Consider the following 14,387-nt stretch of genomic DNA (forward strand, 5'->3'; position numbering starts at 1 on the left):
GATAAATTTTCCTTTGTTATCTTTTAATTAGATTTATTTTTGTTTTTCCTTTTGTTTGAGATCATGATTGCTACCCCTGCTTCCTTTGCTTCAGCTGAAGCATAATAGATTCTGCTCCAGCCTCTTCCCTTTACCCTGAATGTATCATTCAGCTTCAAATGTGTTTCTTGTAAACAACGTATTGTAGGATTCTGTTTTTTAAGCCATTTGTTATCTCCTTCCAATTTATGGGTGAGTTCATCTCATTCACATTTATAGTTATGATAACTGCGTATTTCCCTTCATGCTATTTTTCCCTCATTTATCCCTTTCTCTCTCACCCCCTACCCTTTCCCTCCTCACAAGTGTCTTACTTCTGATCACTGCCTTGCCCAATTTACCCTCCCTTTTATCAGTCCTTCCTCTTCTATTATCCCTGTCCCTTTTTGCTTACTTATAAGGTAAGATAGATCTCTGTATGCAACTAAGTATGTATGTTATTTCCTCTTTGAGCCAGTTTTGATGAGAGTAAGGTTTAAGCTTTGATGGCTACATCATCTCCCTCTTTCCTTCCATTATAATAGCTCTTTAATGCTTCTTTTATATATGATAATTTACCCATTCAATTCTCTCCCTGCCTTTTTCCGCTGCAAGCTGCTTTCTCACCTCTTTATTTTATTTTTATTATTTTGTTTATTTTGTTCATCCCATCAAAGTCACCTTATATCCACACCTTCTATTTACATATACTTCTAATTGCCTCTATAGTAATAAAGTTCTTAAGAGTTACAAGTGTTATCTTACTATATAGAAATATAAGCAGTTTAACCTTATTGAATTTATATTTTCTCTTTCTTGTTTTTTTTTTCTGTCTTTTTTATGTTTCCTTTGAATCTTCTTTTTGGAAGTTAATTTCTTTTATTCAGCCCTGGTCTTTTAATTAGGAATGCTCAAAAGACCTCTATTTCATTAAATATCCATTTTTTCTCCTGAAAGATTATATTCAGTTTTACTAGGTAGGTGATTCTTGACTATAATCCTAAATTCTTTGTCTTCTGGTATATCATATTCCAAGCCTTCCCTATTGTAGCTCCATGATATTATAATTGTTTCTTTTTGGCTACTTGCAGTACTTTCTCCTTGGTGTGTGAGCTCTGAAATTTGGCTTTGATGTTCCTGGGAGTTTTCGTTTTTGGATGTCTTTCAGGAAGTAATTAGTGGGATTTTTTTCAATTTTTACTTTGCAATCTGGTTCTAGTATATCAGGGCAGTCTTCCTTGATAATTCATTAAAAGATGTTGTCCAGGCTTTTTTTTTTAATTATCACAGCTTTCAGGTAATCCAATAATTCTTACTTTATCTCTCCTAAATCTATTTTCTAGGTTAGTTACTCTTCCAATAAGAACACATTTTCTTCTCTTTTTTTAACTTTTTTTGAAATTTTGTTTTATCAAATCTTGATGTCTCATGGAGTCATTAGCTTCCACTTGCTTAATTCTCACTTTTAAGAAATTATTTTCCTTAGTGAGCTTTTATATTTCCTTTTCCATTTCACCAATTCTATTTTTTAGGGAGTTATTTTCTTCAGTAATTTTTTTTTCTTTTTCCATGCTATTGACTCTTTTTTCATGCTTCTCTTCCATTACTCTCATATCTTTTCCTAATTTTTCTTCTACTTCTCTAATATGCTTTTTAAAATATTTTTTAATCTCTTCCAGGAATTTGTTTTGGTGCTGAGACCAAATTACATTTTTTCTTTGAGGCTTCACATGTAGCCATTTTTACACTATTGTCTTGTTCTAAGTTTGTGCTTTAATCCTCCCTGTCACCACAGTAATTTTCTAAAGTCAAATTCTTTTTTTGTTTGTTTGCTTTGTTTCTTGCTCATTTATTCTTCCTGTTTTGTGACTTGGTGTTTCATGTTAGAGTTGGGCCGTGGTCCTGCACTGTTCCAAGCTTTTTATGCTGGGATTCAGGGTCTTACTGATGGCTTTCACTGGACTTCAAGGCTTAGCTGCTTGCTTTCACTGGGGGGTAGGTTTCCCTTCTGGCTTCTACTGGGTGGGAAGGTGGCCTCCCTGTTGGCATCCCCTGAGTGTAGGGTTTAGCTGCTGGCTTTCCCCAGGGGTAGGGGCCCTGCTGCTGCATTCCTATGGAAACAGGGCCTTTCTGTTGGCAGGCCCTGGGGGAGGGATCTTGTTGCTGATCTGCCCTACGGGGTGGGATACTGCTGTTGGGTTGCTATGGAAACAGAGTCTCTCTGCTGGCAGGCCCCAAGGGCAGGGTCATCCTGCTGGCCAGCCCAGCAATGAGATCAAGGCCTTGCTGGGGCCCTGTACTGTGGGGAAGGGGATCACTGGGGTGGGTAATTGCTTGCTGCACAGACTGTTCATTTGCTTAGGGGGCTCCTGGTTTTCAGGAGGGCAAGATCTTGATGATGGATTTCTCCAGCATAGCTGCAGGTCCACTGCTGTAAGGCTGGCTGCTTCTGCTCCTGGACCCCACTCCCTTCTTGCCCCAGTGAGTCAGACCTTTCCTCCTAAGCAGATAAACTGCTTCCCTTCTCCTAGATCAATTGTGAGGAGGGTTTTCAAGTTGTTTATAGGGGAATTTGGGAGGGCTTCACAGGGTTCCTTCCTCACTCCACCATCTTGGCACCAGAAGTCAGGAAGTCCTATTATTATTCCTATTTTACAGAAGAAAAAACGGAGGCTAAGAAAAGTTTAAGTGATTTGACCAGGCACACACAGCTAATGACTGTCTAAGACAAGATTTGGACTCAGATTGCCCAGACTACAGGTCCAGTTCTTTATCCACTGTGTCACCTAGATGTCTTAACCTATGTGCCACCTGTTTGCAAAGGACAAGTAGGTAGAAAACTTCTATGAAGAGTTTGATCAGATACCCCATACCAAAAAACATACCTCGAGACGTCATGCCTTTAATGCGTATGTGGGCATAATGGACGCCCCCACCAAAAAAAAAAAGGATAAAAATATGGTTCAGGATCTAGAAACAAGAGTTCAAAGGCCAATAGACTACTTAGACTCCTCACCTCTTTATAACAGGAAAACTTCAAGAAAAAAAGTAAAACTATATTGGATAGGCCAAGTGCCAAATATCCAAAATAAAGTGACTCTCTCTTGACAAGCAGGTTACCAACATGGAAACCTTATAAGAATGGTTCACACATAATCAGGGTAGGCTTGATGTATGTATGAGAAGCTAATGAGTAGGATTTTTACAAAGGATTTTTCCTAGAGTGAATTTCATCTCCACATTTACACAATTCAACACAATTCAATTCAAAAATGTTTGTTAAATACCTATTAGGTGAGAGGCAGTGTTCTACAGTGGATGGAGAACTGACCTGGAAGTCAGAAAGACCTGGATTCAAATCCTGCTCTGACACATCCTAGATATATTATCCTTCATTAATTTACCTTCTAAATGCCCTGGGAAACTATTACTACAAGTTGCGCAGTGAGTTACCTCCTCAAAATAATGAGTTCTCTATATTAAAGAATTCACAGGTACATTCTCTATCCCTGCTAGATGTAAACCTAGTCTTTTGGTGTATAAAGATAATAACAAAGTAGTGAAGGGAATCAGTATTTACATAAAGCCTAATATGTTTCCAACACTGTGTTATATATTTAATTAATTAATTTAAGAGATTATTTATTATTATTAGTATTTATATTTACTTCTATTATTTTAATTAATTTAATTTTGTTTTATTTATTTATATAAATAAAATTTATTTATTATAAATATTTTATTATTAAATTATTTAATTAGTTTTATTTAATTTATTTTAATTATTTTAATTTATAATTATTTAATTAATTAAAATTACATTTAATTAACATTATCTCATTTGATCCTTACAACAACCTTATGAGGTAGATGCCATTATTATTCCTATTTTACAGTTAAGTAAACTGAGGCAGACAGATTAAACAACTTGTCCAGGGTCACATAGCTAATAAGTATCGGAGGCCAGATTTCAACCTGGGTCTTCCTGACTCTAAGCCCAGCACTCTGTCCACTATCCCACCTAGCTGCCTCTAATCTCAGACCTCAGAACTTATACTTTGTTGATTTTTCTTTTAGAAAAGCATTCGCCTCAGTAGTTCAGAACAATACCATAAAGATTCTCCTCCAATGGAAACTCTCATCTTAAGGTCAAAATAGGTTCTCTAAACGATGCAGCCACAAAAATATTACCCTGTTAAGTATTACTCTAATCTCTCATGACAAATGAGGGATATGTGAGGTACAGGAATGTTTGCCAAAGTTATTTCCCATTGTTGAATGGGATTTCTGCAGAAAGTCCAAATAGAGGATGGATTCCCTAGAGATGGTAATGTTTTACAAATGCTCATCTCTGAGGTTTGCATTGTGTTGATTCAAATAAGGTCCAAAATATTACAGAGATCCCTCCGGTAATAGATCCATCTACCAACACACGCATAAAAAAAAATGGCTGGGTAAAGAATATCTATTGTCCAAACCATGACACAGTGGCCTACTGAGATAGTTCCTTTATATGTCTATCTATCTATCTATGTCTGTCTGTCTGTTTGTCTATCTATCTATCTATCATCATACATGTATCACTGGAGAAGGAAATGGCAAACCATTCCAGTATTTTTACCAAGAAAAAAACACGGACAAATCCATGGGGTCACAAAGAGTCAGATACGACTGAATGACAGGAAGACAACAATATTTCTCTAGGGCAGGCATTGCCAAAAGAAAACAAGCTGATGACAGATTGGAAGAATTTTGGGAAATTGGGAAATTATTCAGTGCCAGTGAGCCAAAGTCACTCCCTGACACAGAAGTCCATCTTTTGAACACCAATAATCTTCCAGTAATGCTATACAGCTTTGAGCTATGGAAGACTAAAAACCTAGAACAAGCAGATAGAGGCAAGAGTAAGGGAGGGTCAGTCTTCCAAGGGCCTCTTCTTGATATTGCCATGTATTAGATTGCAAGTTTCTTGAGGGCAGATATTGGTTTTCTTTTTCCTTTCTTTGTATTCCCAGTACTTAACATGGTGCCTAGAAAGTGGTAGGCACTTACTAAATGCTTATTGACTGATTATTGTCATTTGATTTTTTGTCTTCCTACCCTCAGTCTCACCTCAACCCCATAAAATGTTGTATACTGGAGATAGCAATATGGTAGAGGAAAAAGGAGACCATACTAGAGTAGAAGACTGGACTTTACTACTTACTGTGTTGTTCAATTTCGGTCATGTCTGATTCTCTGTGACCCCATTTGGAGTTTTTTTTGGTAGAGATACTGGAGAAGGTTGCCATTTCCTTCTCCAGCACATTTTACAGATAAGGAAACTGAGACAAACAGGGTAAATTGTTTTGTCCAGTGTCACACAACTAGTAAGTGTATGAGGCTGGCTTTGAATTCAGGAGAATGAGTCTTCCTGATTTCAGGCCCAACACTTTATCCACTGCACCACCTGGCAGACCACTTACTGTGTGGTTCTAAGCAAATTAGTTTCCTGGGCTTTTGGTTCTTCATCTATAAAATAAGATGCTTGAAATATATGTCACAAGTTATTGTGAGGAAAGGGCATTATACGCTATAAAGCATTATAGAAATGTGAAATCCTTTAAATCAGGAGTAAGTTATTGCATTCTTTGTGAATTCTTCAAAGCTGGCAGAAGGCTAGTAACATCAACTAGAGATAGCCAATAAAATGTAATGGGATACCTGATGAGGGAAGGATAGTGAGTTCCACATCACTGAAGGTCTTTGAAGTGGAGTCTAGGTAAGTAGTTATCAACTAGCTTGTAGCTGGGATTCACATTTGGGGTAGGGTTGGACTGGGTAACCTTTGGGATGCCTTCCAACTCCAAGTCTAAACAAATGATATGAGCAGGTATTCACTAAATACTTATGGAGTCATGAAGGGATGAATGAATCATCTGGCGACAGCCATGCCCTAGGATGTTGGCAGGGGAATAGTTAGGGCAGCTGAAGGGAAGGAATTCTTACTGTTTCATAATAGTAGGCCACATGTATATAGTGCTTTAAGGTTTTATTACTTCAAAACCCAGCTTCATTTACTAGCTTTTGTTTTCTTTTTTTCATATTGGACAAGACTTTATTTATTAGTATCTAATTATATAGTATCATAAGGAAGTGTCAGATTATGTTTTGAATATTTTAATATTTTCTAAAATTTGGCAAATACTTAAATTACCCAAACTTCATTGTATATTTGAAGTGCGCCTTGAAAAGACTATTTGGCATATCCTGGTAAGATGCTTAGCATAAATATTTCTGTGCATTAATATTTGAGTGTGTGTGTATATATAGTCCCACTACATCACACTGCCTTATTTAGGAAGAGATGATGTGGCCTTGATGGGAGAGAAATAGATTAATTTCACTCAGGCTTCTGCTGGCAGAGAGCTCTTGCCATCTACCAGCTATTCAGCAATCAAACCTCTCAGCATTACTTGAGCTCAGAGTCAGATTCTTAAAAGAAAAGTCAGAATTTGACTTCAGCAATGGAACTGTTTAATCTACAAAAAAAAAAAAAATCCAAGATAATCAAGAAAAGCAAGGAGCCCAGCTCATGAATAGGCAGGCGGCAAGCTGTGAACATTCATCGTTTTCACATCTAAACACCAGGGCTCCAAATCAGTGTTTGGATACCTTCTCAGAGTAAGAGGAGGCAGCTTTTTCCCTTTCCTCCCCTTAACATGAGTGACACCCATTCATCCCTACCCATCTCCAAAAGTTCGGATTATGCCTCCAAACATTACTATATAGAATTACAAATTAATAAAAGACTTTGGGGACCATCTAGTCCAATTCCTTCAGTTTTACAGGTCCTAGAAAAGAGAGCAACTAGTCCTTTAATTCACATGGGAGGCACATTGGCAAATCTTTTGCTCCAAATCCAGGGCTCTTTCCACAATGTTACTGGAGATGGGGACTCCAGACCCAATTAGTCATTAAAACTCTCTGGCTTGCTTTCCTTGTCTGTAAAGTAGCCTTCATTCCCATTTTATCTAACATGAAGGCTGTCACCAAATGAAATCATGAGTAGAAAAAGTATTTTGAAAACTGTTAAGCACTCTATCCATCCATCAATCCATCTATCTATCTATCTATCTATCTATCTATCTATCTATCTATCCATCTGTCTATCATCTACAGGATTATTATTAGAGAGTTAATAAAAAAAGTAGTGGTTTTGGGATCCAAAATCTGGTTGAGTGGATAAAGTGCTGGATTGGATGTGCAATCGGTATTGGTTTCAAATCCTACTTCTGATACTTACTGTGTGGAACAATCACGTAAGCTCATTGTGCCTTGGGCAGAAGGCCCTTTAGATAGTGCCTACTATATATATGACATGAGCCGTGCCAAGCACTTTACATTTGATCCTCACAACAGACCTAAGAGGGACATCCTATTATTATTCCCATTTCATAGATGAGAAAACCAAGGCAAATAGAGGTTAAGTGACTTGCCCAGGATCACACAGTTGTAATTGTTTGAGCCTGTATTTGATCTCAGATCTTCTTAACTCCAGGACCAGAGTTCTAACCAATGGAACTACCTCAGATTCCTTATCTGTAACATGGAAGTGATAATAATATAATACTTCACAGGGCACACAGTGTCCTGACACTCAATGTACGAGATGTTTATATATGCATATCTCTATGATAAAAAGTATAAATATATAACATTTACTAGCTATGTAACCTTGAATAATTCTCTTTGTCGCTCTCAGCCACCATTTCCCTATCTACAAAATTAAACCAATAATTATAGAATCTAGTGAGCACTTGAAGTTTTGCAAAATGTTTTACAACTATCTCATTTGATCCTCCCAACAACCACAGGAGGGGGGGTTATTATTATCCCCATTTTATGGATGGGAAAATTGAGGTACAGAGAAGTTGGACTTGTCCAAAATCACACAGCTAGTGGGTCTTTCTGACTCTATCCTCTGTTCCATCCACTATACCTGCTGCCTACAAGTAAGTGTCACCCTTCCCTACTTCACCTTGGGGTATGGGTCAAATAAAACAGTAGATATAGTACACTGTAATAATGTGTTAATAATTCACTGTAACAATGAAATCCCATATAAATGTAAACTATTATTTTTATTAAAATAATTTATTATTTATAAAATATATTATCTATGTTATATAATATATTATATTATTTATAAAATATAAAATTTATTAAAATTATTTGTATTTCTAGAATATATTTCTGCTGGAAAAAAATGTATGTTCATTGTCCTTGGCATAAAGGAGGATCTCTTTTTTATTGATCTCCAATCTCTCTGAAGGACATCTATCCCCTAAGCTTCAGTACTCTGGGATTTGGTGAAAATATCATTATATATCCTCTCTATCCCTTTTGTGATTTTACATATTTAGATCACAGGATATAGATCATAGATCTGGGTATTAGAGCTTGGAGGGATTTTGGAGACCTTCTAGTCTGACTTCTTTTTATATGTGAGGAAACTAAGACCCAGGGATCATATCCCCATTCAGCCTTCATCTCTCTAGTTTGAAAAGCCCTTATTGGTTCAGGCCCATCCTCATGACAGACCTTTCACAGCCTCCTTTTTACCCATCTCCGGACCTTCTCTAGCCCTAAAGTTCAGTGCCTAGAACTATACACTCTATTCCAAGCACTTGACGGCTTTGTAGGAAGGAAGATTTGTCCATTTCATTTGCCAAGTCCTTTTCTGCGATGCCCAGATTTGTCAGAGTTCTGAGGGCATAGCAACATGCTGACCTGATTTCTGGAAGGAACATTCAGTCTCCATCAATTCTAAGGTTTTTTTTCTTGGATTGTAATTATTAGAGTAATTAGGGTTGCGTAAGGAGTGTTGCAATAGCCTCTGTCCACACTGAAGCACATTTCACAAACTGTGCAATGTTTCAATGAGCCCAAGCTAGTTTTTGACACCAGAGTCCACGTCTTTAACACCTGTTTTCTCCTGGTGATGCTCAGTGTCTACAAATCACACAACAGCATGTTCTCAGGAGAAAAATAATGGCAGAGTGGTCAAATGTGAATGGAAAAATGCAAGGTGAGCATACTTATGCAGCATATTCTCAATGATGACTTGTGCAGGAGAAGCGATATGGAATAAGTCATCAGGGATGTGCATGCCCAGAAAAGGTGGCCGATCAAATAATGATAATAATAATAGAAATAATAATAACCATAGTCGCATTTATCAAGCACTTTAAAGTTTGCAAAGTTTACAAATATTATCACATTTTATCTTCATACCCACTCTGAGTGGTAGGTTCTATTAATAACCCCATTTTACATATGAGGAAAAGAAGGATAACATAAGTTAAATGACTGACCCATGGGCACACAGCTAGTAAGTATATAAGTCTAGCTTTGAATTCAAGTGTTCCTGAATCCAGGTCCAGTGCCAAAAATAGATGGACCGAATGTGCACATATTAAACAGAAATGCAAATTGTAGGCAGCTGGATAGTATAATGAATAGAGTGTCACATTTGAGGTCAGGAATACCTAAGTTCAAGTCACACCTTGGACACTTACCAGCTGTGTAATTCTGGTAAATCAGCCTCGGTTTCCTCCCCTGTAAAATGAAGATAATAATAGCACCTGCCTCACAAGGTTATTAAGAGAATCCAATGAGAGAACTCATGAAAAGTGCTTTGCAAATCTGAAAGTGTTATATAAATTCTAGCTATTATTACCCTGACATCCATGACATGGTAAAGAGAACCCAAGGAAGTCCTCTAGCACTTTGGGTAAATCTGCTATCGAAAAGGATAAGGGAAAGACTCATATAGCTGAGAGAGCTGAGGTTGGGTTGTAATCTGCACTAGGGGAGCAATAAGATTATTATTTTTTTTTCACTGAAGAACACCTTAGAGTTCATCTGACACTCATTCCTTCCCACAAGCTTTTTTTGAAGCTTTTTGTGGTCAGGTTAGGTTTTTTTGTTTGTTTTTTTAATTGTTTGCTTCCTCAAAAGTATCCTTTTCTCCCCTTCTGTTCAATGAACATTTATTCAACGTGTGCCCTGTGCTGGGTTCCAGGAAATCAAAGATGAAGAAATAGCACAGTCTCTTACAAACCAGGAAGGGTAGCGTGGCGAAAAGAGTGCTGGACTTGGAGAAGCAAGATCTGAGTTTGAATCCTGCCTCAGATGCTAGCTGTAAGTAACTGGGCTAGTCAACCTTTCTCAGATTCAATTTCCTCATCTGAAAAAGGAAGTCGATGGTTGTATCTGCTTTATGGGGTTGTTGTGAAGATTAAATGAGGTAACATATATAATGTGCTTAGTAAACCTTAAAGCATTACATAAATGTTAGGTATTAATAGTAATATAGGGACAAGCCATAGAAATAATAGCAAATAAACCTTGATCAGTACACAGGTCATATGAGGCAGGAGGGCTTTGAGAGAAGTGGATGGGGCCTTACAACTGGGAACACAGGGAAGGCTTCTTGGAAGAGGTGACATCTAAACTAGGCATGAAGGAAAAAAATGGATTTTGATTTATGGATTTGTGGGGATGCTCAAAGTACAAGGTCATCTCTATCTTATAAGAAAATGCGAAGGAGTTTGAAGAACATCTCATCACTCTCCAGCTTATTGGTGAGAACAAAGTGTTATTAAAAAAAAAAAACTAATGACTTCAGTGTGAAAACAAAACTAAAAGAACTTATTAGCTATGTGACCCTGGGCAAGTTACTTAATCTCTTTGTTTCCTCCTCTATAAAAGGAAGATGATAACAGTACCAGTAGAGCTCTTTTAAGAATCAAGTGAACAGTTAAGGAAGTGGTAGGGGGAAGGGTATTTTGGCAAGTTTCTCTGATAAAGATCTCATTTCTTTTTTTTTTTTTTTTTTTTTTTTGCTTTTTGGCAGGGCAATTGGAGTTAAGTGACTTGCCCAAGGTCACAAAGCTAGTACACATGTCAAGTGTCTGAGGCCGTATTTGAACTCAGGTCCTCCTGACTCCAGGGCCAGTGCTCTACTCACTGCTCCACCTAGCTGCCCCAAGATCTCATTTCTAAGACACATAAGGATCTGATTTAAACTTCTCAGAATAAAAGCTACTTCTCAATTGACAAATGGTCAAATGATAGGAACAGACAATTCTAATGGGAAGGAATCCAAGCTATCGAAAGGCATATAAAAACATGCTCCAAATCACTAATAATTATAGAAATGTACATTAGAATTTAAGGCTCTACCTCATAGACATTAAATTGACAAAGTTAACCCAAAAAAGGAAAAAGGTGAATGTTGGATAGGTTGTTGGTAAATAGGCACTTGGATGGTGGAACTCTGAATTGGTTTAGCCATTCTGGAAAGATATTTGGAATTATGTCCCAAAAGTTAGAAAATTTTACTACCCTTTAACCTAGCAATACTAAAAATAGACTCCAAGTATACCAATATTAGATTCCCCAAAAGATCACAGAAAGAGGAAAAGATCCTATATGCACATAAATATTCATAGCAGTTCTTTTTGTGATGGTAACTGGAAGGTAAAGGGGTGCCCATCAATTGGGGAATGCCTGAACAAATTAAACAAACATACTTGGCTACTATTGTGCTGTTAGAAATGCATGGTTTCAAGGAAACCTGGAAAGACTTGTACAAAGTGATGTAAAGTGAAGCAAACAGAACAAGGAGAACAATTTGTATCAAAAATTGTTAAAACAATTTTGAAAGATTTAAGAACTTTGATCTATCCACTGATCAGCCATGCTTCCAGAGGACCAATGAAAAAGCATGATACCTTTCTCCTGACAGAGAGCTGAAAAAATAAATACACATAACAGGAAACACATTCTTGAATGTATTCAATATGAGAATTTGTTTGATTGACTTATATTTGATAGAAAGACTTTGTTTTTATTTTTATATTACAGTAGGTGTGGGGGATTCACAGAGACAGAGAGAGAGAGACAAAGACAGAGAGAAAGAATGAGAGACAGAGAGAGAGGAGAGAGAGAAAGAGAAAAGAAAAGAAAATAAATGCTTAACTAAAAAAAAATTAAGAATATATTTGCCTGAGTTCTGGTAAATACAATCCGAAAGGCTTTAAGCTAAAAACAGAGGGGTTAAACTTTGTATTTCATTTACACAAAGTTAGATATATTATAGAGAAGTTACCTATAAGAATACAAACAGAAATGCCAAGAAATTTACAGGATACAAAAGCCAAGAGCTGTCAATAAGACCCTTTGCCTAAAAAGTATATTTAAAAAATGCTTAAAGGATAAGTACCAAACAATGTGAAACTGACATCTGTTAGTAAGAAAAAAAAATTGACTTGCTAGGCATCGCTGAGACTTGGTGGAATGGCAACCATTCATATTTCAGGAAAGCATAACACTTTACTCAAAAGGAACAGTAAAAGTTAAAAGCAAGACGGGGTACAATAGCCTTATATATTAAGAATATATGTTCATGTAAAGAAATACAAGAACCAGAAAAGGGTGACATGGTGGAGAGTATTTGGATGAGGCAGAAAAACAATGGATATTGTCATTGGTGAATATTATAGATTGCCTGGACTGAAAGAAGAGCCGCAGAAGTTCAGGAATCTAGCATCACAAATCAAACAGGCATGAGAAAGTAGTAATTGGGGACTTCATTATCTAAATGATCAGCAGTAGGTTCTTTGTGCCAAAATAGGAAAGTTAATAATGTCTTGACTTGTCTTAAAGATAATGTTACCCTTCAAAAAGTGAAAGGATTAATGAGAGGAACTGTTATTCTATACATGATTCTCATAAAAAATAAGGAAGTGATTGCTAACATGAGAATGGTGTGAATGTTTGGAGGAAGTTAGCACTCCCACTTTAACATTTGTGAAAAGAGGCAAGGAAAATTGGGCATCATCTAACACAGAGCTTTGAAGAAAACAGATTTCAAAGAGATCATAGAAAGTGTAAGTAGGGATCATAACATTATAGAGATTGAGCTAGAATAGGGGTCAAAGGTAATGAAGTGCAATCTCATTCTTACAGATGGGTATACTGAGGCTCAAAGAAGTTAAATATCTGGTATAGAGTCACATGGGTAGGAAATATCTGAGCAGGACTCAAACCTAAGCCCTCTTGACTCCCCCAACACACCTCCAATCTCATCTAACCAGAGCACTCTTGATTCAGTGTCAACTTGGAAGGAGCTCTCCAGTGGAATTTCCCAGGAACCTATGTTTGGTGCCCTGCTATTTATCTTTTATTATTATTATTATTAGAGACATAGATAAAGAAATAGATGACATACTAATCAAATTTGCAGATAATGCTTTCTTAGGGAAAAAAAAAGCTACCCTCGTAGGAAAATAGAGACAGGATTCAAAGATCACATTAAACTAGAACATTTGGACACACTAAACAAGATATTTTTACGGGTTAATGTAAACTCTTACCCTTGACTTAAAAAGAAACTCATTCTCACAAGACAAAGTTGGCAAGACAGTAGTTCCTCTGAAGACTATTTAGCAGCTTTTTTATTCAATTGTTTCAGTCATGTCCAACTCTTAATGACCCCATTTGGAGTTTGCTTGGGAAAGAATCTGGGAAGGTTTGTCATTCTCTTCCCCAGCTCATTTTACAGATGAGGAAGCTAAGGCAAACAGGGTTAAGTGGCCTGCCTGGGGTCACATAGCTAGTACATGCCTGAGACTGGATTTGAACTCATGAAGATGGGTCTTCCTGATTCCAAGCCCAGCACTCTATCCACTGCACCACCTAGCTGCCACTTAGCAGCTTTAGAATACTTCAGATTCAATGGTTCCACTGTGTGATATGGTAGAAAATGAAAGGTAATGGAACCTTAGGTCATTTAGAAGCCAGGACCATCTGTGCTCAGCTACGATCATACCACTCTGCAGGATTGCTTTAGTTCTGGTTGCTTTATTTTAGGGAGGGCAATAATCAACCAGAGCAGATTCAGGAGAAGAGGGCCAGGATGGTTGAAATTTACATAACGCTATGGAGAAAAATGAATTGAAGGAACAGAGAAATCTGTACCTTAGAGATGAGGAGATTTAGGAAGGACATGGAAGCTCTCTTCTATGAAAGGCTGCCATGAGGAGGTAAGAACAGACATTTCTTTTAGCCCTAGAGGCAAGAACTAGGAATAGTGGGTGGAGGCTGTGAAGGAATTGATTTAGTTATGTTGTAACTTTCTAATAATTGCATCATCTAAGAGTGAAATATGCTGCCTCAAGATGTAGTGGTTCATCCTTCAGTAAAGTATGAGAGATCTTCTACTGGGACATTGGATGACCACTTGTTGGCATATTGTAGAAAGGATATTTCTCCTGGTATGGGTTGAACTCTGTGTCCTCTAGGCCTCCCTTCCAACTTTC

The sequence above is a fragment of the Trichosurus vulpecula genome, chromosome 1 (assembly GCF_011100635.1).
Source record: "Trichosurus vulpecula isolate mTriVul1 chromosome 1, mTriVul1.pri, whole genome shotgun sequence".
Classification (NCBI taxonomy): domain Eukaryota; kingdom Metazoa; phylum Chordata; class Mammalia; order Diprotodontia; family Phalangeridae; genus Trichosurus; species Trichosurus vulpecula.